The following is an 18,910-nucleotide window of genomic DNA, read 5'->3' on the forward strand; positions in this document are numbered from 1 at the left end:
TTTATTTCTCTCCCCTTCCTTCCTCCCCCAACACCCCCCCCACCCCGTTGTCTGCTCTCTGTGTCCATTTGCTGCGTGTTCTTCTTTGTCCGTTTCTGTTGTTGTCAGAGGAATCTGTGTCTCTTTTGTTGAGTCATCTTGCTGCTCAGCTCTCCATGTGTGTGGCGCCATTCCTGGGCAGGCTGCACTTTTTCTTTCGCACTGGGCGGCTCTCTTTATGGGGCGCACTCCTTGAGCATGGGGCTCCCCTATGCGGGGACACCCCTGCGTGGCAGGGCACTCCTTGCGTGCATCAGCACTGCGCATGAGCCAGCTCCACACGGGTCAAGGAGGCCTGGGGTTTGAACCTCCCATATGGTAGATGGACGCCCTAACCACTGGGCCAAGTCAGCTTCCCTAAAATAAATCTTTAAAAAAAAAAAAAAGATAAGAGAGGAGAACAAAGGGGACTTGAACTTTGTTGGGCTTTTTTTTCCTTTAATTAAAAAAAATGAATTAAAAACAAGTTTTATACTCTTTGCCCATTTCCTCAAAAAATCATTTTCAAAACAAATTTAATAAGCCTGACATTTCACATATAGGTTTCAAATACTTCCCTTCCATCCCAAGCTTAACACTCTCAGTTTCCTATAAAGAAGCGGTAGATTAAGTCATTTCTATGGTCCCCTCCAGCCCTGACACTCTAGCCTCCTATGAAATCTCAAAGGCTTTGAAGAGATGGTAGTGGAGTGACCTTTTGTTTGAGTAAGTTCTGGAAAGATGCTAGGAATATACTGTCAGCTGTTCCAAGGGAAGGAAGCCCTGGCACCTTTTTTTTAAACTATGAAAGCTGCTTCTTTTCACAGTAGCCTCACCCCAGAGGCATTCCCCAGTTAGTGCCTATCTATTTATATTCCGGGAACCTGTCTAAATTAAGCTTCCACACAAAGGTTGGTATGATGATGGGTTCTGGACATTCTGGCACTGTTTCCCTCTGCTCTCCTCCTCCCCCTTGACACAAACCTCATCATTGTCACTAATTCTTGCATAAAACAGGAAGCTTAGAGATTTGCTGACCTATATTGAACCACAAAGTGGAACTCGATCTGACCCAGATCTGACAAAGCACAGAATATTTGCCATCAGGATGGTCCCGGCAAATCTCCAGTCTTGCAGGAGCCTGTGCAGGAACGAGTCAACATATTAGATGGGAAGACTGTAGCAGAACCATATTTCATGTGGAGCCCTTAGTTGTTTGAGCTCACGCCTTTGCTTTCCTGAATGTGTTCAAGCTTTCCCCTACATATCACCATTACATTTTGTAAAGGGTCCTTATTCTACAACTATTGGCTAGGGCCTAAGCGTCCTTTGTGACCCAATGCCTGCATGTCCCAAGTGGGGTCTTTAAGGAGATGCTCCCTTCTTTCATTCTTCAGTATTCCTCAAGTATCAGCATTCGGTCATCTCATCTGCCAGTTCTCTCCCTACCCTCAGCAATAAAATGTATTCTTCTTATTTTTCTCTAAACCAGCTTCCCTTCCCATTTTTTTCAAATATTTCTGTGAGAAGCAAAAAGTAGACACTTCCTAAATATTTGCTAGATGAAGGAATCATGTCTCCTACATGATTTGAATTCCTCAAGCAAATTTATCTGATTCAGTTAAAAAATACATTAAACACTTAATATATACCACACAACTGATTGAAGCTATTTCTGCCTGTCCAGTCTGAGTATTATCATGGTGAAAACAACTGGTATTCCAAGCAGTAGCTCGTGAAATAACGCATTTCTCTTGTTGGATCAATGATGAAACTTTTCTGTGAGTTTGAAAGTATTATAAAATAAAAAAAGTTAAAGAAAGCATTTGACAAAGTTCAGTCCCATTCACGTTAAATTTTTAAAGGCTCCCAGAAATTAGGAATGTAGAGAACTTTCTTCATTTGATAAAGGCTATCAAAACATTCATAATTCCACCCAAGGAGGAACTTTGGATACTGTATTAGTTATCCAAAGGGGTGCTGATGCAAAAACCAGAAATTGGTTGGTTTTTATAAGGGGTATTTATTTGGGGTAGGTGCTTACAGATACGCCATAAAGCATAAGTTACTTCCCCCACCAAAGTCTGTTTTGATGTGTTGGTGCAAGACAGCCGTCGACATCTGTGAGGGTTCAGGTTTCCTGGGTTCCTCCCTTCCAGGGTCTTGCTTCTCTCTGAGTTCAGTGTTCCTCTCTTCCTGGGGTTCCAACTTAAGGTATCAGCATCAAACTCCTACATCAAAACTCCAACATCAAAACCCCTCAACTCTGTCCTTTGCCATGCCTTTTAACTGTGAGACCCCACCCACCAAAGGGTGTGGACTCAATGCCCTACTGGCACAAGAGGTTTACATAATTACTTAATCAAGTAAACCTCTGAATCCAATATAATCTAATATGCCCAGAGGAAAAGATCAGTTTACAAACAGAATCCAATATTTCTTTTTGGAATTCATCAATAATGTCAAACTGCTACAGATACTTTTTTAAAATGCTTGCCATAACTCTTTTTTTTTGCCAACTAAACAAAAGAAAAAAAAAGATATATAAGGAATGAAAAAGAAGAATAAAAACAGTCATTATTTTCAGATGGTAGGATCACTATGTAGAAAACAGTAGATCCTAGACTTAGAAACTAAAGAGAGATCAGCAAGATTGCCAGCAACAGTGTCAACCCCAAAATGTAATATATAGGCTTCCCCTGCAGAACCCATGAGAAACCAGGAACTAGAATGAGAAGTAGGAGCTTATTGACAACACCAATGATAATGATATTTAGTAAATAACATAACCAAGAATGACGAGATATGTAGAGAGAGAAAAGAAACACTAAACTTTAACAAAAAATTTAAAGGGGATAAAAATAAATGGAAAGACACTCCGTGGCAAACAACAACAACAACAACAACAACAACAACAAAAAAAAAACCCTATCCAATATTCAAACTCTTCTTCACTCATCTTCTTCACTAACAAAGCCCCAATTTGGGTTGGCAGGATCCATGTGCCTAGATAAAAATAAAATTAAAAGAATATCCACCATTACACCTTGAAGCTCAGGGTGACCATGGCACAAAGTTTTGGCCAATGAAATGTCACCAGAATTCCCTGAGATAGACACCCATTCCCGAATATAAAGACAATGCCTCACAAAAGGCACTTCTACTTCCCTCATTACAGCTGGAGGAGCAGAGGCCATCCAACAACCATAAGGAAGAAAGCCATACTCTAAAAATTAGGGATTTGGACGATAGAAGGAACCTGCAACATGCGAACAAATTAATGCAACGAAGTAGAGAACTTAGACCCATATGGGAAGTTGGTTTATAGTATAAGTGGCATTGCTAAATTAGGGGGAAAGATGGTATCGGAAAAACATGGGTCATGATATGGAAAAAAAATAAACATGGATCCACACTTTACACTATAAACAAAGGTAAATTCCAGATAGGTTAAATAACTATATGTGAAAGGTAAATCCATAAAGCAAATAAGAAAATAATTAAGAAAAAATGTTTTATAAACTTAATGAAGGATTTCTTAAATAAGACCTGGAAAACAAAAGCCATATGGGGGAAAGCTGATGGGATTTGACCACATCGAAATTAAGAATTTCTGCTCAACAAAGCAGATTACAATATATTTGCAAAATATATTCAAAGATTAGATTATATTTGCAACATTAACTCCAACAAGAGCTTAATTTCTATCAGGAACATCTGAAAATCAGTAAGAAAAAGAAAGGACATCCAACTTTTTAAGAAAGTAAATAACATGATGGGTGATTCACAAAGTGGAAAAGCCAGATGCCTCACAAATCTCAGCAGTTCTGGGCCAGGTCTTTCTCCTCCAACAGCACACCACATTCCTTGTTCTGGCTATTGAGGCGCTGTACCAGCCATGGCCGCCATCTTGAATGCTTTCCCCTGTAGGCTTCCTATGACTGATTCCTTCTTGTTATTCAGGTCTCAGAGAGGGCTTTGCATCTCACCCCACCTAAAGTAACCATCCCACCAGCTGCCCCAACTGTTCCTTTCACATCACTCTGTTCAGTCTTTATCAGATATCTATTACTTAATGGCCTGTCCTTCATCTGTTTATTAATTCCCCCACCACAAAGTAAGACCCACAGAGTATCAAATTTGCCTCTTGTCCAACTTTGTATCCTCAGTGCCTGGCACATAGTTGGAGTTCAATAAATATTTGTTGAGCTAATAAATACATTAATGCCTGAAACGGGTAATACGATCCTGTCGGTGGTATGAGCTCTCCAGACAGGGATGTTCAATCGTAATTAAATGACTAATTAATGAAAATTGGCTAAGCAGCCTTCAGCATCGGATGGAGACTTGGACAGGATGACCAGTTAATTCACGCCTTCTAAAAATAAGAGTTTATGAGTCAAAGGAACACAGTCAGTTCCCTTGGATACCTTTGTTTTGACCACAGTGCCTAGAGCTCATTATTTTCGGCGAAGGGAGTAAGCCAACTGAAACTCGGTCCTCCTGAGGGCTCTGCACACTCTGAACACCATCGGCCAAAGAGGCCGCCCTGTGGGCTCCATCTATAGGAGGTGATGCTTGTGATGAATGTCCCAGCAGGCAGAAATATTCTAGCCATGAATCCTTGTGGCTCAAGGTCAGAGCTCCCTGAGCTCACCGTTGCTTCCCACTTCAAATCCTGTGGAGTGACAGTCACCATGTGATAATGGAGGAAAAGCATTTTGCTAGCCACGTCCCGTGTGTGAAAGTGCAGTGAGTTTCTCCTGTGAGTCCTCAGGAGAAAGACGGTGTGGGGACAGCCATTGGTCCACTCAGGGTGCAGAGGCCTTGACCGAACCAATGGCTGAATTTATTTTAGCAGAGTACATACGTGCCTGGTAAATCTGTGCTACGGCTTCTCGGCATGCCATGCGATTCCTAATGATCCATTTATGTAACCATCGCTTGCCCAGTGTAAGAAGAGCCCCGTTCCTGTGGATTTGCAGAGATGCCTGTTTATGAGGGTGCCTTTTTTTTCAACCTTTACTGAAGAGTTCAATTAAGCACAACCCTAATTCTTAGCGCATTATCAGTGTCAGTCCATGTAAGACCCATCTCTTGCTTTGTCTCTTCACTTTTTTCTTCATTCCTGATCCCACCACCACCAATCCTTGTGTATTTTATATTATGACCTGAAATGAACATGAATTCTCATGAGATTTATGGTGCTGTGTGTGTGTAGCTTTAATACAATTTCAATGTTTCTGCTTTTATCGCTTCAACATTTTAAGAATCATGAATAGTTCAAAGCTCTGAATTATTTCAGTTTGTGTCCACCACACTACAATTATTCATGCTCCCATAAAATTGTTATTGCTATTGCCAACAGAATCTTATTTCCTGTTTTATTTTCAAGATTGTTATTACCAACTTAAAAGAACAGCGATGATTTCTATTAGTTGACCCTTGTATGTAGCAATTTTTCAGAATATTTGTATTAGGTATAATATATCTGTATGTCAAATAGATCAGGTTTTATCTCTTTCTTTTCAGTTCTTATACTTCTTATGGCTTCTTCTTATTTTAGCATTGCCAGGACATCCTTTCCTATGTTAAAAAGTAGTAGTGACCAAAGCTATTCATTGTAGTACAAGTCTGGAAATAATACAATCATTCTCAATAAGAAACCATTTGAAGAAAAAGTATGGTGTATCTATACAATGAAGTACTATACTACTTGCAAAAGGGAATGAGTCATCTTTATATTGTGCTCTGGAATAATCTCTGGGGCATACTGTTGAATGAAAAGGCAGGGTGCAGAGCAGTGGGTAAAGTGTGCTGCTTTCCATCTAAGAAAAAGAAGACATACAAATGAGAGAGAAAGAGAATCTGCTCTTCCAAACTTCCTAGGATTTGGTGCAAACTAGAGCCACAGCCTTAACTCTATGTCTTCTAGGAGAGTTTCTTGATCAGATATTCTAACTCAATAATTATTATCTGTATTCGTTCTGTTAAATGCCATATTTATTGAATTCATACTTTCACCATCGTAATTTTTATATATGGGATATCTAATTGGTTCTTCTTGATCATACTTTTTGTCCCTGCTTCATATGACCAATATCACTTCTTATTCCTCTGAAAATATTTATTAAGCTCATTTTAAAATCTTGGTTGGTGTTTTTCATTAATTCTGTTTCCAACAAATTGGACTCCTCTGATATCTCGATAGTTTTGCCCGTGAGTTCATTTCCCCTGGTAACGTGTACCTCGAGTGAGGAGCTAAGGCTCAGACTCTTGCTCATATCACTCCTGGGTGTTGAAGGGGAGAGGTCTATGCACTTTTTTTCCATCTTCACCAGATGGCCCTCCATGTCAGGAGAAGCTACATAAACCTCCACCCTCAAACATCTCCACCAAAAGATCTGTCCTCCTTGGATTGCAACTGTTTAACCCTGGACGTGTGGAGGAAATGGGAGAGAGTAGGGAAGGCACAAAAACTGAATTCCCTCACGTCACCATTGTTATCTGCTCCCCTTCTGAGCCAACCACCCTGCCATTACTCTCTTGACCCCGAAGCCATGGCTGAAGCCGTGATATTTCTGTTCTACATTACCACTGAGTCATCAGTGACCTGCTCAGGGCAATGTGGCCGTGACGAAAGAGCATTACTCAAAACTTCCACCAGTTCACTGTCTGGCCTTTTTCTACCTCATGCTGGGTTTCCTTCCCACACCAGCTCACACTCATTTTGCATTTCCCCAATGATTTTGTTTTTTTAAGATTTATTTCATTTATTTCTCCCCACCCCCTTGGTTTTTTTTCATTTGCTGTGTCTGTTCATCTTCCCTGTTTCTTCAGGAGGCACCAGGAGCTGAACCCAGGACCCCTGATGTGGGAGGGAGGCGCCTAATTGCTTGAGCCTCTGCTCCCTGCTTTTTGTTGTGTCTCTCATTGTTTTTTTCCTCCCCATCTTGTTGCATCAGCTCACTGTCTTCTTTAGGAGGCACCAGGAACCTCTGCTCCCTGCTTTGTTGTGTCTCTCATTATGGGGTTTTTTTTTTTTGTTCGTTTTAAAGATTTTTATTTCCCCCCATTCCCCTCCCCCCTCCCTGCTGTTTTTGCTGTGTGTGTTCATTTGCTGTGTGGTCTTCTGTATCTATTTCTCTTTTTGGTCTTCTTTTCCCATTTTTTCTCCTTTAGGATTCACCGGGATTCGATCTTAGGAAACTCTGATGTGCAGAGTTTCCCTGTTAGCTGCGCCACCTCAGTTCCTGGTCTCTGCTGCACTTCACCTTGACGCTTCCCTTTGTCTCTCTTTTGTTGCGTCATCATCTTGCTGCATGACTCATTTACGCGGGCACTGGCTCACCGCAAGGGCACTCAGCTTGTGGCATGGGCACTGGCTTGCCGTGCGGGTGCGGGCACTGGCTCGCCATGCGGGCACTGGCTCACCATGCAGGCACACTTTCTCTACTTTTTCACCAGGAAGCCCCAGGGATCAAACCCGGGTCCTCTCATATGGTAGGTGGAAGCCCTATCACTTGAGCTACATCCGCTTCCTTCTCATGTTTTTGCTTGTGTCTCTTGTTATGTCAGCCTGCCACACCAACTTGCCGTCTTCTTTAGAAGGCACCGGGATCTGAACCAGCAACCTCCCGTGTGGTAAGCGGGAGCCCAGCCACTTGAGCCACATCCACTTCCCTCCCCAGCGGTTTCTTATTAATTTTGTTTTGGTACTTCAATTCCCAGTGCTTCCCTCTCATTTCTGTTGCACTCTATTGTTGGGTTAGAGGAGGGAGAGAGAGCATCCCTGCTAATTCACCATCTTGTCTAGAGCCAGAACCACCTTCTACTCCTTAGCAGCACCAGTTGAAGTCTCATTTGACTTATGATTTTTGAAACTTAATAAATTTTAATTCTGCTTCTTCCCTCCATTAGCAGTTCAATCTCAGGCAAGTAAATTACATTCCTATTATTCCTGCCTTTTAATCCCATCTCATGTAGTAACTGTAAAAATTAAATGAAATAACATGCAAAAGCATCTATGAAATGTATTGTACATAGTCTAAGTGTAGAGTAATTTAGAGGTAGCATAATATAGTCAAGTATCGGTTAGCTATTTTTTTTAAAGATTTATTTTTTATTCATTTCTCTCCCCTTCCCCACCGCCCTCCTGCTCTCTGTGTCCATTCACTGTGTGTTCTGTGTCTGCTTGCATTCTTGTCAGCGGCACTAGGAATACGTGTCTCTTTTTGTTATGTCATCTTGCTGCATCAGCTCTCCGTGTGTGCAGTGCCATTCCTGGGCCGGCTACGCCTTTTTTGCATGGGGTGTCTGTCCTTGCAGAGCGCACTCCTTGTGCGTGGGGCTCCCCTACGCGGGGGACGCCCCTGCATGGCATGGCACTCCTTGCGCACATCAGCACTGCGCGTGTTTGAACCCTGGGCCTCCCATATGGCAGGCAGACGCTCTATCAGTTGCATCAAATCCGCTTCCCTCGGGTAGCTTTTGCTGCTTGACAAACTACCCCAAAGTTTAGTACCTTAAAATAACTACCATTTATTTAGCTTATGATTTTGCAGGTTGACAATTTGGGTTGGGCCCAGCTAGGCAGTTTGGGGAATTGGCTACTGTCAGCTAGAACAAAAGGCGTATCTGGGCCACGTGTCTTTTGTCATCCAGGGAGCTGGCCGATGTGCTTGTCCACATGGCGCTGTCAGGATTCCCAGGGTGAGAGACGAAGCACGTGTGGCCTCCTGAGACCTCGGCTTGGAATCGGGACAATGTAACTTCCACTGCATGCTGTTGGCTAAAGCAACTCATAAAATTAGTATAGATTCAAGAGGCAATAAAACAGACTCCACTTCTCGATGGGACGGTGTGCAAAGTCACACCGCAAACTATTATATACCGAGAAAACGTCAAGCTGTGACCATTTTTGCAATCCATCACAAGTGGTTAAGGACACAGAATCTGGACAACGATTGCCTGGGTTTGAATGCTGGCGTGTCACTCAGTGGTTGTGTGACTGGAGACCATTACTCAGCCTTTCTATGCCTGTTTCCTCAGCTGTTAATTGAGGATAATTTCAGTACCATCTCAAAGAGTCGTTGTGAGCATTAAATGAGTTAGTTTGTAAAGTATTTGAAACAGTAGCTACCACAGAAAGGCTATTAGGGTTTGTTAACTTTTTTTAGTTTCTCCTCCCCTTTCCTATCTATGCCACTGCCCCCGTGTTCATCATGTCTCCTCCTGGAACAAGGGGTCATTCTCCATCCACTGTCCCCCAGTCAAAAGTCTACTCATCCCTCAAGGTTCTGCCCCACTGCTTCCTTCCCTTAAGTCTCCCATCTCCCCTTTAGCTGGCATTACCTTCACCCCTTCTTCGCTCCAACATCACTCTCTCTTTGACACCAGTCATCACATTCTGCCTTGTGTGGATGATAGCAATATTGAGTTTCTTCTGTGTTCCAGGCACTGGATTAGGGCGGTGAACAAGACAGGCAAATTCCCTGGGCTTAAAGGGCTAGAGGAGAGGAGAGATTTATGTAAGTGTTTGTTTCTTATAAATTTTACCTCCAGAAGGCAGAGCCAAAGTTTCTCTCCTCTCTTTATCCTTCACATACCCTAGCCGCAGTAGGTTCTCAAAAGCTGTTCCTCTGATTAAATTGTGTTGAATTGAATGAAATCGAATGGAATGCTCTCAAATTCACCACATTTCATTTGAGTCACGAGTTAACTCTCTTACTGGTTGCCTGGGACCAAAAAGAGCTAGATTTCCTTGGTATTAAATATCCAATATCAGTCCCTCCCAAACCGTCCCCCCCAAGCTCCCCTATCTGGGCACTGGGTTTAAGACAGATGTCTCCATTTTCTCCAGCTAAAGCCAGAAGGGTCAGCTCCCAGAGCACGTGTTACTTGTGGCTTTTTATAGAGTCTGTGTGAACAAAACCATCTCCCTTCCTCTTGTGCCTCTTCCCATAGATGAACTTTGTGCCCATGACTCAGTGCTATCATAGACCCACAGGGCTACGGACAGTGAATGTGACATGGCTGAACCTGGACTCTGAAAATGCCCTCATCTTCTGAAACGCACAGTATTTTGATGGTACTAAGCTTTTAGGAGCCTCTACCAAGAAGTGGTTGGAGAAGTCACTGTAATGCAAGATAAGAATCAAACATGGGAAACGGACTTTGGCCCAGTGGTTAGGGCGTCCGTCTACCATATGGGAGGTCCGCGGTTCAAACCCCGGGCCTCCTCGACCCGTGTGGAGCTGGCCATGCGCAGTGCTGATGCGCGCAAGGAGTACCGTGCCACGCAAGGGTGTCCCCCGCGTGGGGGAGCCCCACGCGCAAGGAGTGCGCCCGTGAGGAAAGCTGCCCAGCGTGAAAGAAAGTGCAGCCTGCCCAGGAATGGCGCCGCCCACACTTCCTGTGCCGCTGACGACAACAGAAGCGGACAAAGAAACAAAAGCAGACAAAGAAACAAGACGCAACAAATAGACACCAAGAACAGACAACCAGGGGAGGGGGGGAAATTAAATAAATAAATAAATCTTTAAAAAAAAAAAAAAAAGAATCAAACAAATATTTCAAAAAAAAAAAAAGAACACAAAACGTAAGCATAAAATAAATCTAAAGAAACCCAATAAAGTTCTGCTTTTTCCCATGGTGGCTATTTTTAAAAATAGAAACTACCATATTCTTTCAATATCTGTTTTTCATTTTACATGGGCAGAGGTGGGTGGGCACCAAGCACATGTGTGAACTGCATAGTTGGTACCCTAGAACTAGGCTATGTGTTGTTGTGACTCATATTTAACAAAATAGAGAGGCTAAGTGATTTAGCCATGACCACAGGGCCAGTTAGTAGCTGAGCTAAAGTTCTAGACTTGACGTTGCTCTCTTCCTAGTAGAGCACACTGCACAAATACCAAGGTGCATGTGTGTGCGCGCGCATGTGTGTGTTGGCGTCAGGAGTAGAAAGTTTCTACGACAGGGGATTTACCTGACCCACAAAAGGTTGGGGCTTGGAAGGTCTGGTTGGATCTGCTATCTCTGTGTGGACATAGTTGCTATGGGAAATATAAAATCTGGGGGGGCTTGGACTGAGGTCTCTGTCACTTGGCATCTCAGAGTGAAGCCGCATCCCCCAGAGTACCTGGGGGGCAGACAGCTACTCCCCACAGCAGGGCTGCCTCTGCTGCAATGGATGGCACCGAATCAGGCTGGATTCGGGAGAGAGGACAGGGTCAGCCCAAGTGTCATGCCATCTGCTGTGTCTGGTGCGGTGTCCATGAGAGCGGAGGAGAGAGCAGAAGAGAGGGAGGCCTTATCTCATACAGAAAGAGATGGTGGGATGTGTGTCCCTTACACGAGGGCAAGGTTTCAGTTTCACAGATGGAAAATAAGACAAATCTGAATTCAGCCTCACAAGTTTTTAAGAGCAATCTACAGCTTATCCCACTCACTTCGGATTCCAGGAGGTGATGCCTGCAGCGCAAGCTGGGAGAGTGCGGAACCCCCAAGGTAAAAGTCTTAACCAGAGAAATGTTCTTTTATCAGATATTATTTACTAGGTGTCAATAACAGGATTTAGCAGAGCGAAGTCCTAGGAGCCCCTTGTTCTTGGGGAATGCTTTTTTCCCTCCAATTTTAATTTCAACACTGCCATCTGCTGTCCAGACTTACCAGGCCTCAGGCTATCCATTCAAGGGACTACTGTCCACCTAGGAGACAGAACATCAATAGGCACTGCCTTGCAAAGACGTCTATGACAGTCTATTGAGTGAAAAAAAGCAAATTACAGAATGGGATTGCAGAATGGGATTCCATATGTGTAGTCCCGTGTGCACGTATGTGTGCAAATATTGCAAAAGCCAACAGATTTCTGATACTTTGGCAAACCAAAACAGGAGTGAATTCATCTCAGGGGACAACCACAATACAATTAAGGAAAAGCCCATCTTTATGTGACATCTTCATCCTGAGTCACAGAGCTGATAAACACAAGACCCGAGGGGGCTGAGCACTGGTTCTAAGACCCTCACATGTCCCGTCCTACTGAATCCTCCAAACAACCCCGGTCGGCATGAGCAGCCTTCTCATTCTGCAGGTGAAGAAAAGGTGCAGAAGGTTCAGTAACTTGCCCGAGGCTTACGAGAAAAAATTAAAGAACCAGAATGTGAGCAGTTTTGACTAACTTCAAAGCCCAGACTCTTCCCTCCATCTGATGCCCTCAGAACCCTAGGCTCAAGGCAGAGCTCAACAAATATTTCAGATGAATAAATGAAAGAAGAGGATCTGAGGGTCAAACACAGTAACTTACCCTGGTTATCCGCCAGCTGATGAGGTTAGAATTGCGGTTGCCTGACTCCCAGTCCTCTGCTTAGACCCCTATACCACTTGACCCCAGGACTCACCTACATGCAAATATAAGCACAAATGGTTAGTGTATTAGTCTTCTTTGGCTGCTGTAAGAAATTACCCCAAATTTTGTGATCCGAAACAATGGAAATTTATGGTCTCACCGTTCCGGAGATCAGAAGTCTGAAATTGTTCTCGCCAGGCTACAACCAAGGTGGCCAGGGCTGTGTTCCTTTTTTGGTGGCTGAGGGGAGAACCTGGCCATGCATCTTTTGGGTCCAGCACCTACTTCACTGTTGTGGGAAACAGGCTTACCTATTTGTTGCTTCCTGTTATTGTAGAAGATGTTGCAATTTGCTTCCTATTATTGTAAATTACTTTATTGTAGACGTTGCAAGTTGCTTCCAGTTATTGTAGAAGATGTTGTAAGTTGCTCCCTGTTATTGTAAATTACCTTATTGTAGATGTTGCAAGTTGCTCCCTGTTATTGTAAATTACCTTATTGTAGATGTTGCAAATTGCTTCCTGCTATTGTAGAAGATGTTACAAGTTGCCTCCTGTAGCAAACAGCTGCTTGTTCCCTTTCAAATAAATATGATGGGGAAACTAGGGTTGAGGGTCTCAGTTTCAAAAGCTGTGAAGCCCCCTGGTCCCATCTTTGTTTCCTCTTGTGTTTTTCTTTCTGTCCTTTTATTTCTTCAGTTCTGCGTTGCCTTCCCTTTGTGCAGACCTATTGCTGAGCTGGTCTCAGCAACTGGCACCCGAACAGGGACCCGAAGGGAAGAAGAGCTTCAAGCTAAAAGATGTTATCACGATACAGAGCCCCGAGTGGTTTAGAAGGCCTTTCAAGTCCTCGGTGAGTAAGGACACTCTTGGGTATTCTAGCAGGGTTATGACGGGAAACAGAGACAGTTCAACAAAATATTGCCCGTATGTCTGTCTCCTCAAACAATTCCTCAAGGCAGGAGGAGCTGAGGCCAACGAGTCTCATATTTTAGAACCCTTAGAGATTATAGAAATATATTGCTCATAATCCATGTGAAATCTAAGTCCCCTCTTGATATAGATGTGGAGTGGACACAACCATTCTAAGGTCCACAGGATGGAGGAATAGAATATGGATGAGAGTGGACTTACTGATATTCTATTCATGAACTATTGTGATTACTAATCAAAGAAAATGTGGCGTTGGTGTGGAGAAAGTGGCCATGGTGGCTGCTGGGGGTAGGGAGTGGGAGGAAGAGATGTAATGCGGGGGCATTTTCAGGGGTTGGAGTTGTCCTGGGTGGTGCTGCAGGGACAGTTACCAGACATTGTATGCCCTCCCATGGCCCACTGGGTGGACTGTGGGAGAGTGTGGGCTATGATGTGGACCATTGACCATGAGGTGCAGCGGTGCTCAGAGATGTATTCACCAAATACAATGAATGTCTCATGATGATTGAGGAGGTTGTTGTTATGGGGGGAGGAGTGGGGTGAGGGGGGTGGGGGATATATGGGGACATCATATTTTTTTAATGTAACATTAAAAAAAGTAATAAAGACAAAAAAAATATCGCTCATAGTTCACAGCAATAGGAAGTTTAGAATTAGGGAATTAGGAAAGAGCAGGAAAAAGAGTTAAAAATTTTACATGTACAAGGTGTTTGGCTCCCTGTTATTATTTGGCCCACTTGGATTATTACTAAATCTGTTTTGACACTAAATCTAAAGGGTTTTTTTTTTTTAAGATTTATTTATTTTTCTCCCCTCCCCCCACTCCAGTTGTTTGTTCTCTGTGTCTATTCACTGCGTGTTCTTCTTTGTCCCCTTCTGCTGTTGTCAGCGGCATGGGAATCTGTGTTTCTTTTTGTTGCATCATCTTGGTGCGTCAGCTCTCCGTGTGTGCGGCACCATTCCTGGGCAGGCTGCACTTTCTTTCGCGCTGGGCAGCTCTCCTTATGGGTGCACTCCTTGCGCATGGAGCTCCTCTTCGCGGGGACACCCCTGCGTGGCACGGCACTCCTTGCGCGCATCAGCACCGCGCATGGGCCAGCTCCACATGGGTCAAGGAGGCCCAGGGTTTGAACTGCGGACCTCCCACGTGGTAGGTGGATGCCCTAACCCCTGGGCCAAGTCCACTTCCCCATTACGTGACTTTAGAAAGTCACTTCCCCTCCGCTGACACTTTCTCCCCTTCCTATGTCTGGAGATGCTCAGCCAAAGTTGTCAGCTTTACAGCAGGGCATCTTGCAGACTAGAACAAAGGGAAATCATGTTGAGCCACTTGTGCAAGGAGAGGTTAACTCACAAATACAATGTCCTGTACAGGCAAAAGTGCTAAATAAGGCCCTTGTTAGTGAAATCATGCTTGTAAGAAAACTCTGTTAAAGTGTTGACTAAGATAAGGAAAATATTCTGGTAGCAACTGTGCAAACCCCTTGCTGCCTAAATGATAATGTGGCTGTGGGCTAGTGGGAGCTAACAGAATTAACCTCTGGAAGAGGAGGAAAACATGGCAACATTGGTGTTCTGTTTGTTTCCATGCTGATTCTGATTGGGCTTATTAACCAAATTAATAAAATTAGTACAAATTGTTTATCAAGTTGTTAAAAGGAATTTTTGGTTTTGAATCAATACCTTACTCCTGAACTTCAAGTCTCAGTGTAGTCTTAAAAAGTAGTACTCCAAAAAATATGTATTGTCTGTCTAAATTGCTAAATAAGAATTTTAACTGCATTTATGCTGCTCAGGTTATCCTAACTGGTTGCTACTAATAAAAGTGTTTCCAAGAACAAGCTTGCATGTTACAGGCAACATACGTTCCAGAAGAGATCTTAAAAGCAGTAAAATCTAAGATGTGAAATGATGGAGGGCTTGGAAACAGCTATATGAAAAGAGTAAGAATTATGGGTCAAAATTGTAAGCTTTATGTTTCTGTTGATGTGTTGTAATTGTTTTGTGTTTATCTGTTTGTTCAATGTCAGTGTGTGTGTGGTAATTGTTTCAGTGTGTGTTGTAATGGTTTTTGTGATTGTTCATTGTCAGTATATATATTGATACCTCTGGATAGTGATATAAATTAATAAATAAAAATTTCTAAAAGAACTCTATTCAAATGGCCAAAAATTAAATAAACACATATTAATACATAATTTTAAATGTTAATAAGATCTCTACAATAATAAAAATTGTAAATCTTGATTAACGAAATTACTATAAGTCTCTCTTCATAAATAATAGTTCTTGCCCAAATGGAAATGAATAGTTTATTTTTCCTCACTGGATAAAATGAAGGATGTAAAACTTAAATGAATGTTTAAAAAGGCAAAAAGTTTGTGTGGGAGTGCTGACTGAAATTTGATAAGTCTTAAAAAAAAAAGTAAATATGTTTTGTTCTAAAAGAAGATGGCTAGTTTTCATAAAATCAAAATGGACATATGCAGGACAAAACTTGAATGCATGTGGCAAGTTGTAAAAGGTATTGTGGTAACTTTAAGTAAGGAATGTGTTCTGTAAAGGTGAAATTCATCTTAAAATAATATAGTTATAGTCCATATGGTTATAAATAATTATAAGAAGTTTGTGGAAGCATTGTTTGAATTGAGGTATTTAAATGGCTAATTCCAGGAAGTCATTATTGAACAAAAACTGATTTGATAATAACGAAAGGTAATTTCATAACAGAAAAACTTGCTAGCAGCCAATCTCCCCAGCCAACTTGTTTCTAAAAGACTGTTTCTAATATTGCATGCTACTAGATATTTGAAATAAAGAAAAGTTATATTTGCATATAACCAAACTGAATTACTTTAACAAGTTTGTCTAGTGTTAATGATAATTGTGTGTTGTAAGAGGTTTGATTGGTGACAGTTTCCAGAACCATTTTGGTAACTTATGTATGTAGGATGTATAGAGAGTGTTTCTATTATTAAAGAAACAGAAAATAATTTTGTCCTAAAATGGAATGATTGGTTATTAAGAAAGAGTAGGGTGTACAGAAAGTGCAGAAGGTTTGTGGAAAGGAATTTTTATGGTTAAAGTTGAGTAAGATTTGATGGGTCTATAAAGTTTTAAAAGCTTTAGTATCAATAGTAAGTGTCACAGAAACAACCTCTTATCGTAAATTAAAGTAACACCATTGTAGTATGCAGCAGTCCCAAATATTGCTAGTTTGTTGCAAGAAATGAAGACCCAAATGTGTCACTATCACTTTGTTTTAAAACTCGATAAGCCTTTCTTTAGTATTTCCTTAGGCAAGTCAAGCCAGCCCTCATTGTCTTACCTATAGAAAGTCAGCAATGCACTTTTGCAGAGCCTGCCCAAGGCTGTGTGCATAGCCCAGCCGTCCGCCCTGGCCTGGTGGCAAAGAATCTGGCTGCGTAGAAGAAACCTGTGGCAGTGACCCTTCTAAAAAACACCAGCGACAACGGTATATTAGCGGCCTGGAATAGGCAAACAATTGGGACAAGCTGCAAGCTCCCTGCTCCTCTATCAAATTCTTAAATGTTATTTGATTGGGTAAGACAAAACTATACCCTCTGCTGTAATTGATAAAGCACAATGTTTCTCATGTTAATAGAATTTGTAATATTGTTGGAATACTAAAAATCTTTTATCCCTCACTGAGATGTGTGAATTAGGAAAGGCCCTTCGTGGTAGTAGGAGAACCTCCAGCAGGCTGTGATTTTTTAAAAAAAGAGGGAGAAGGTGGATATTGACTTAGCCTGTGAATTGGATGTGGCCAGCCCCAATAGAGGCTTTAGGTGGGCTTTGTGGCAAGGACAACATCCTAAGTGAGTGCCCCTCGGGCTTTAGTCACAATTGTGGGAAAAGGCAATAAGTCCAATATAAAAAAGCAATTGTGTGCAGCATAGGGAGCCCTGCTGAAAGTGAAAGGCTAAACCCAATAGTATCTAGTTACCCTGAGGACTGCCATCCCTATCCAGGGGTGGATTGCAAATACTAAAAGCAAGACAAAAATGATGGCCTGCTGTGAATCGCCCTCTATGGGGGAGAGATCTGTGGAAGAACATCTGGGACAGCTGCCAGCAGTGACAGGTAACTGTCTGTCATGACCCTGCCCACTCCTCTAACATCCTTCTCAGGACTGTTGAGGCAGGTGCCTCATGAAGATCAAGAGCCGTACAAACGAGACCTGAGAAGAAGCAGAGTGGCTCCAGTGGAGGGCGAACATCGGGAGTGCCAGACCTTGCGGTGCCTGGCCCAGCGGCTCCAGCTGCCTGTTGTTCACCGGCAGTTTGTGGACATCACCCATGATGTCCCTCGTGCTCACTGCAATGACTGTGACATCAGTCCCCTCCTGCTCTTGGGGAAGGCAGGATGTGCTTTCACTGCTACAGACACTACCTTGGGAGTCTTATAACAAGCCAGCTATTGTTTTCTGCCTGGAAAATGAGCCCTCACCATGTGGTACTAAGCTAATTCAACACTGAGCTGTGGCCTCAGGTCCAGTGAAGAGGCTAAGAGTCGGACCAATGAAGACATTGAAGTTGCATGATAAACTTCCAGCTGCCCCACAGCCCCAAATGGGGAAGTAACAATAATTTTCCATTGCCTTGGCCTCAAACTATACAAATTGGGAAAATGAGGTCATTTTTTATCAAGTACTGGCCTATATAGCCTTGCTGGTAAGAAATCTTAAGCCCATGAGAGAGAAATCATCTGTTAGTTGGAGGTTTGTATAAATCTGCTGTAGTTGTGGATGATGTATAAAATGCTGTTTTCTGATTTGATATTGTTACTTAAACGATAAGCACACAATGAGCCCTTCAGGGTATGAGGCAGTAAGAAACCACCTAATCTGCCTTCCTTGCTTTATAAAAACAAAAAGGGGGATATGTTGTGGGAAACTGGCTTACCTATTTGTTGCTTCCTGTTATTGTAAATGACCTTACTGTAGATGTTGCAAGTTGCTTCCTGTTATTGTACAAGATGTTGTAAGTTACTTCCTATTATTGTAAATTACCTTATTGTAGATGTTGCAAGTTGCTTCCTGCTATTGTAGAAGATGTTACAAGTTGCTTACAAGCCCACAGCTGCTTGTTAGCTTTCAAATAAATATGATGGGGAAACTAGGGTTTAGGCTCTCATTTTCAAAATCTGTGAAGCCCCCTGGTCCCATCTTTGTGTCCTCTTTTGTGTCTTTCTTTGTGTCCTTTTATTTCTCCAGTTTTGCATTGCCTTCCCCTCATGCAGACCTACTGCTGAACTGGTCTCTGCACTTCACTACTCACTACATTTGCCCATCCCGGGAAGGTAAAATTTGGTGGTCCATTTGGAGCAGAAACCAATGCAAGATGGAGTAGGTTTATATAAAAGGAATCAATGAACAGAAAAAAGCCACTGGGGGAAGCAGATGTGGCTCAAATGATTGGGCCCCCATCTACCATATTGGAGGTCCAGGGTTCAATTCCTGGGGCCTCCTGGAAGGCAAGTTGGCCCATGCAGCGAGCTGGCCTGAGCAGAGAGCTGGCCCATGCAGAGTGCTGGTCCATGCAGTGAGCTGGCACAAGCGGAGAGCTGGTGCAGCAAGATAACACAA

The 18,910-nt window shown here is 42.7% G+C and overlaps 1 long non-coding RNA gene across 1 annotated transcript; it reads right to left on the reverse strand.

Moving 5' to 3' along the window:
- Window positions 1-8,534: 8,534 nt before the first annotated feature.
- Window positions 8,535-12,932, reverse strand: LOC131276266 (uncharacterized). Its single transcript, XR_009183769.2, has 3 exons — window positions 12,329-12,932; window positions 9,373-9,526; window positions 8,535-8,809 (listed from the first exon to the last, which is right to left on the reverse strand). It is a non-coding gene; the product is annotated as an uncharacterized lncRNA (long non-coding RNA).
- Window positions 12,933-18,910: the final 5,978 nt, after the last annotated feature.

The sequence above is a fragment of the Dasypus novemcinctus genome, chromosome 27, assembly GCF_030445035.2.
Source record: "Dasypus novemcinctus isolate mDasNov1 chromosome 27, mDasNov1.1.hap2, whole genome shotgun sequence".
NCBI lineage: Eukaryota > Metazoa > Chordata > Mammalia > Cingulata > Dasypodidae > Dasypus > Dasypus novemcinctus.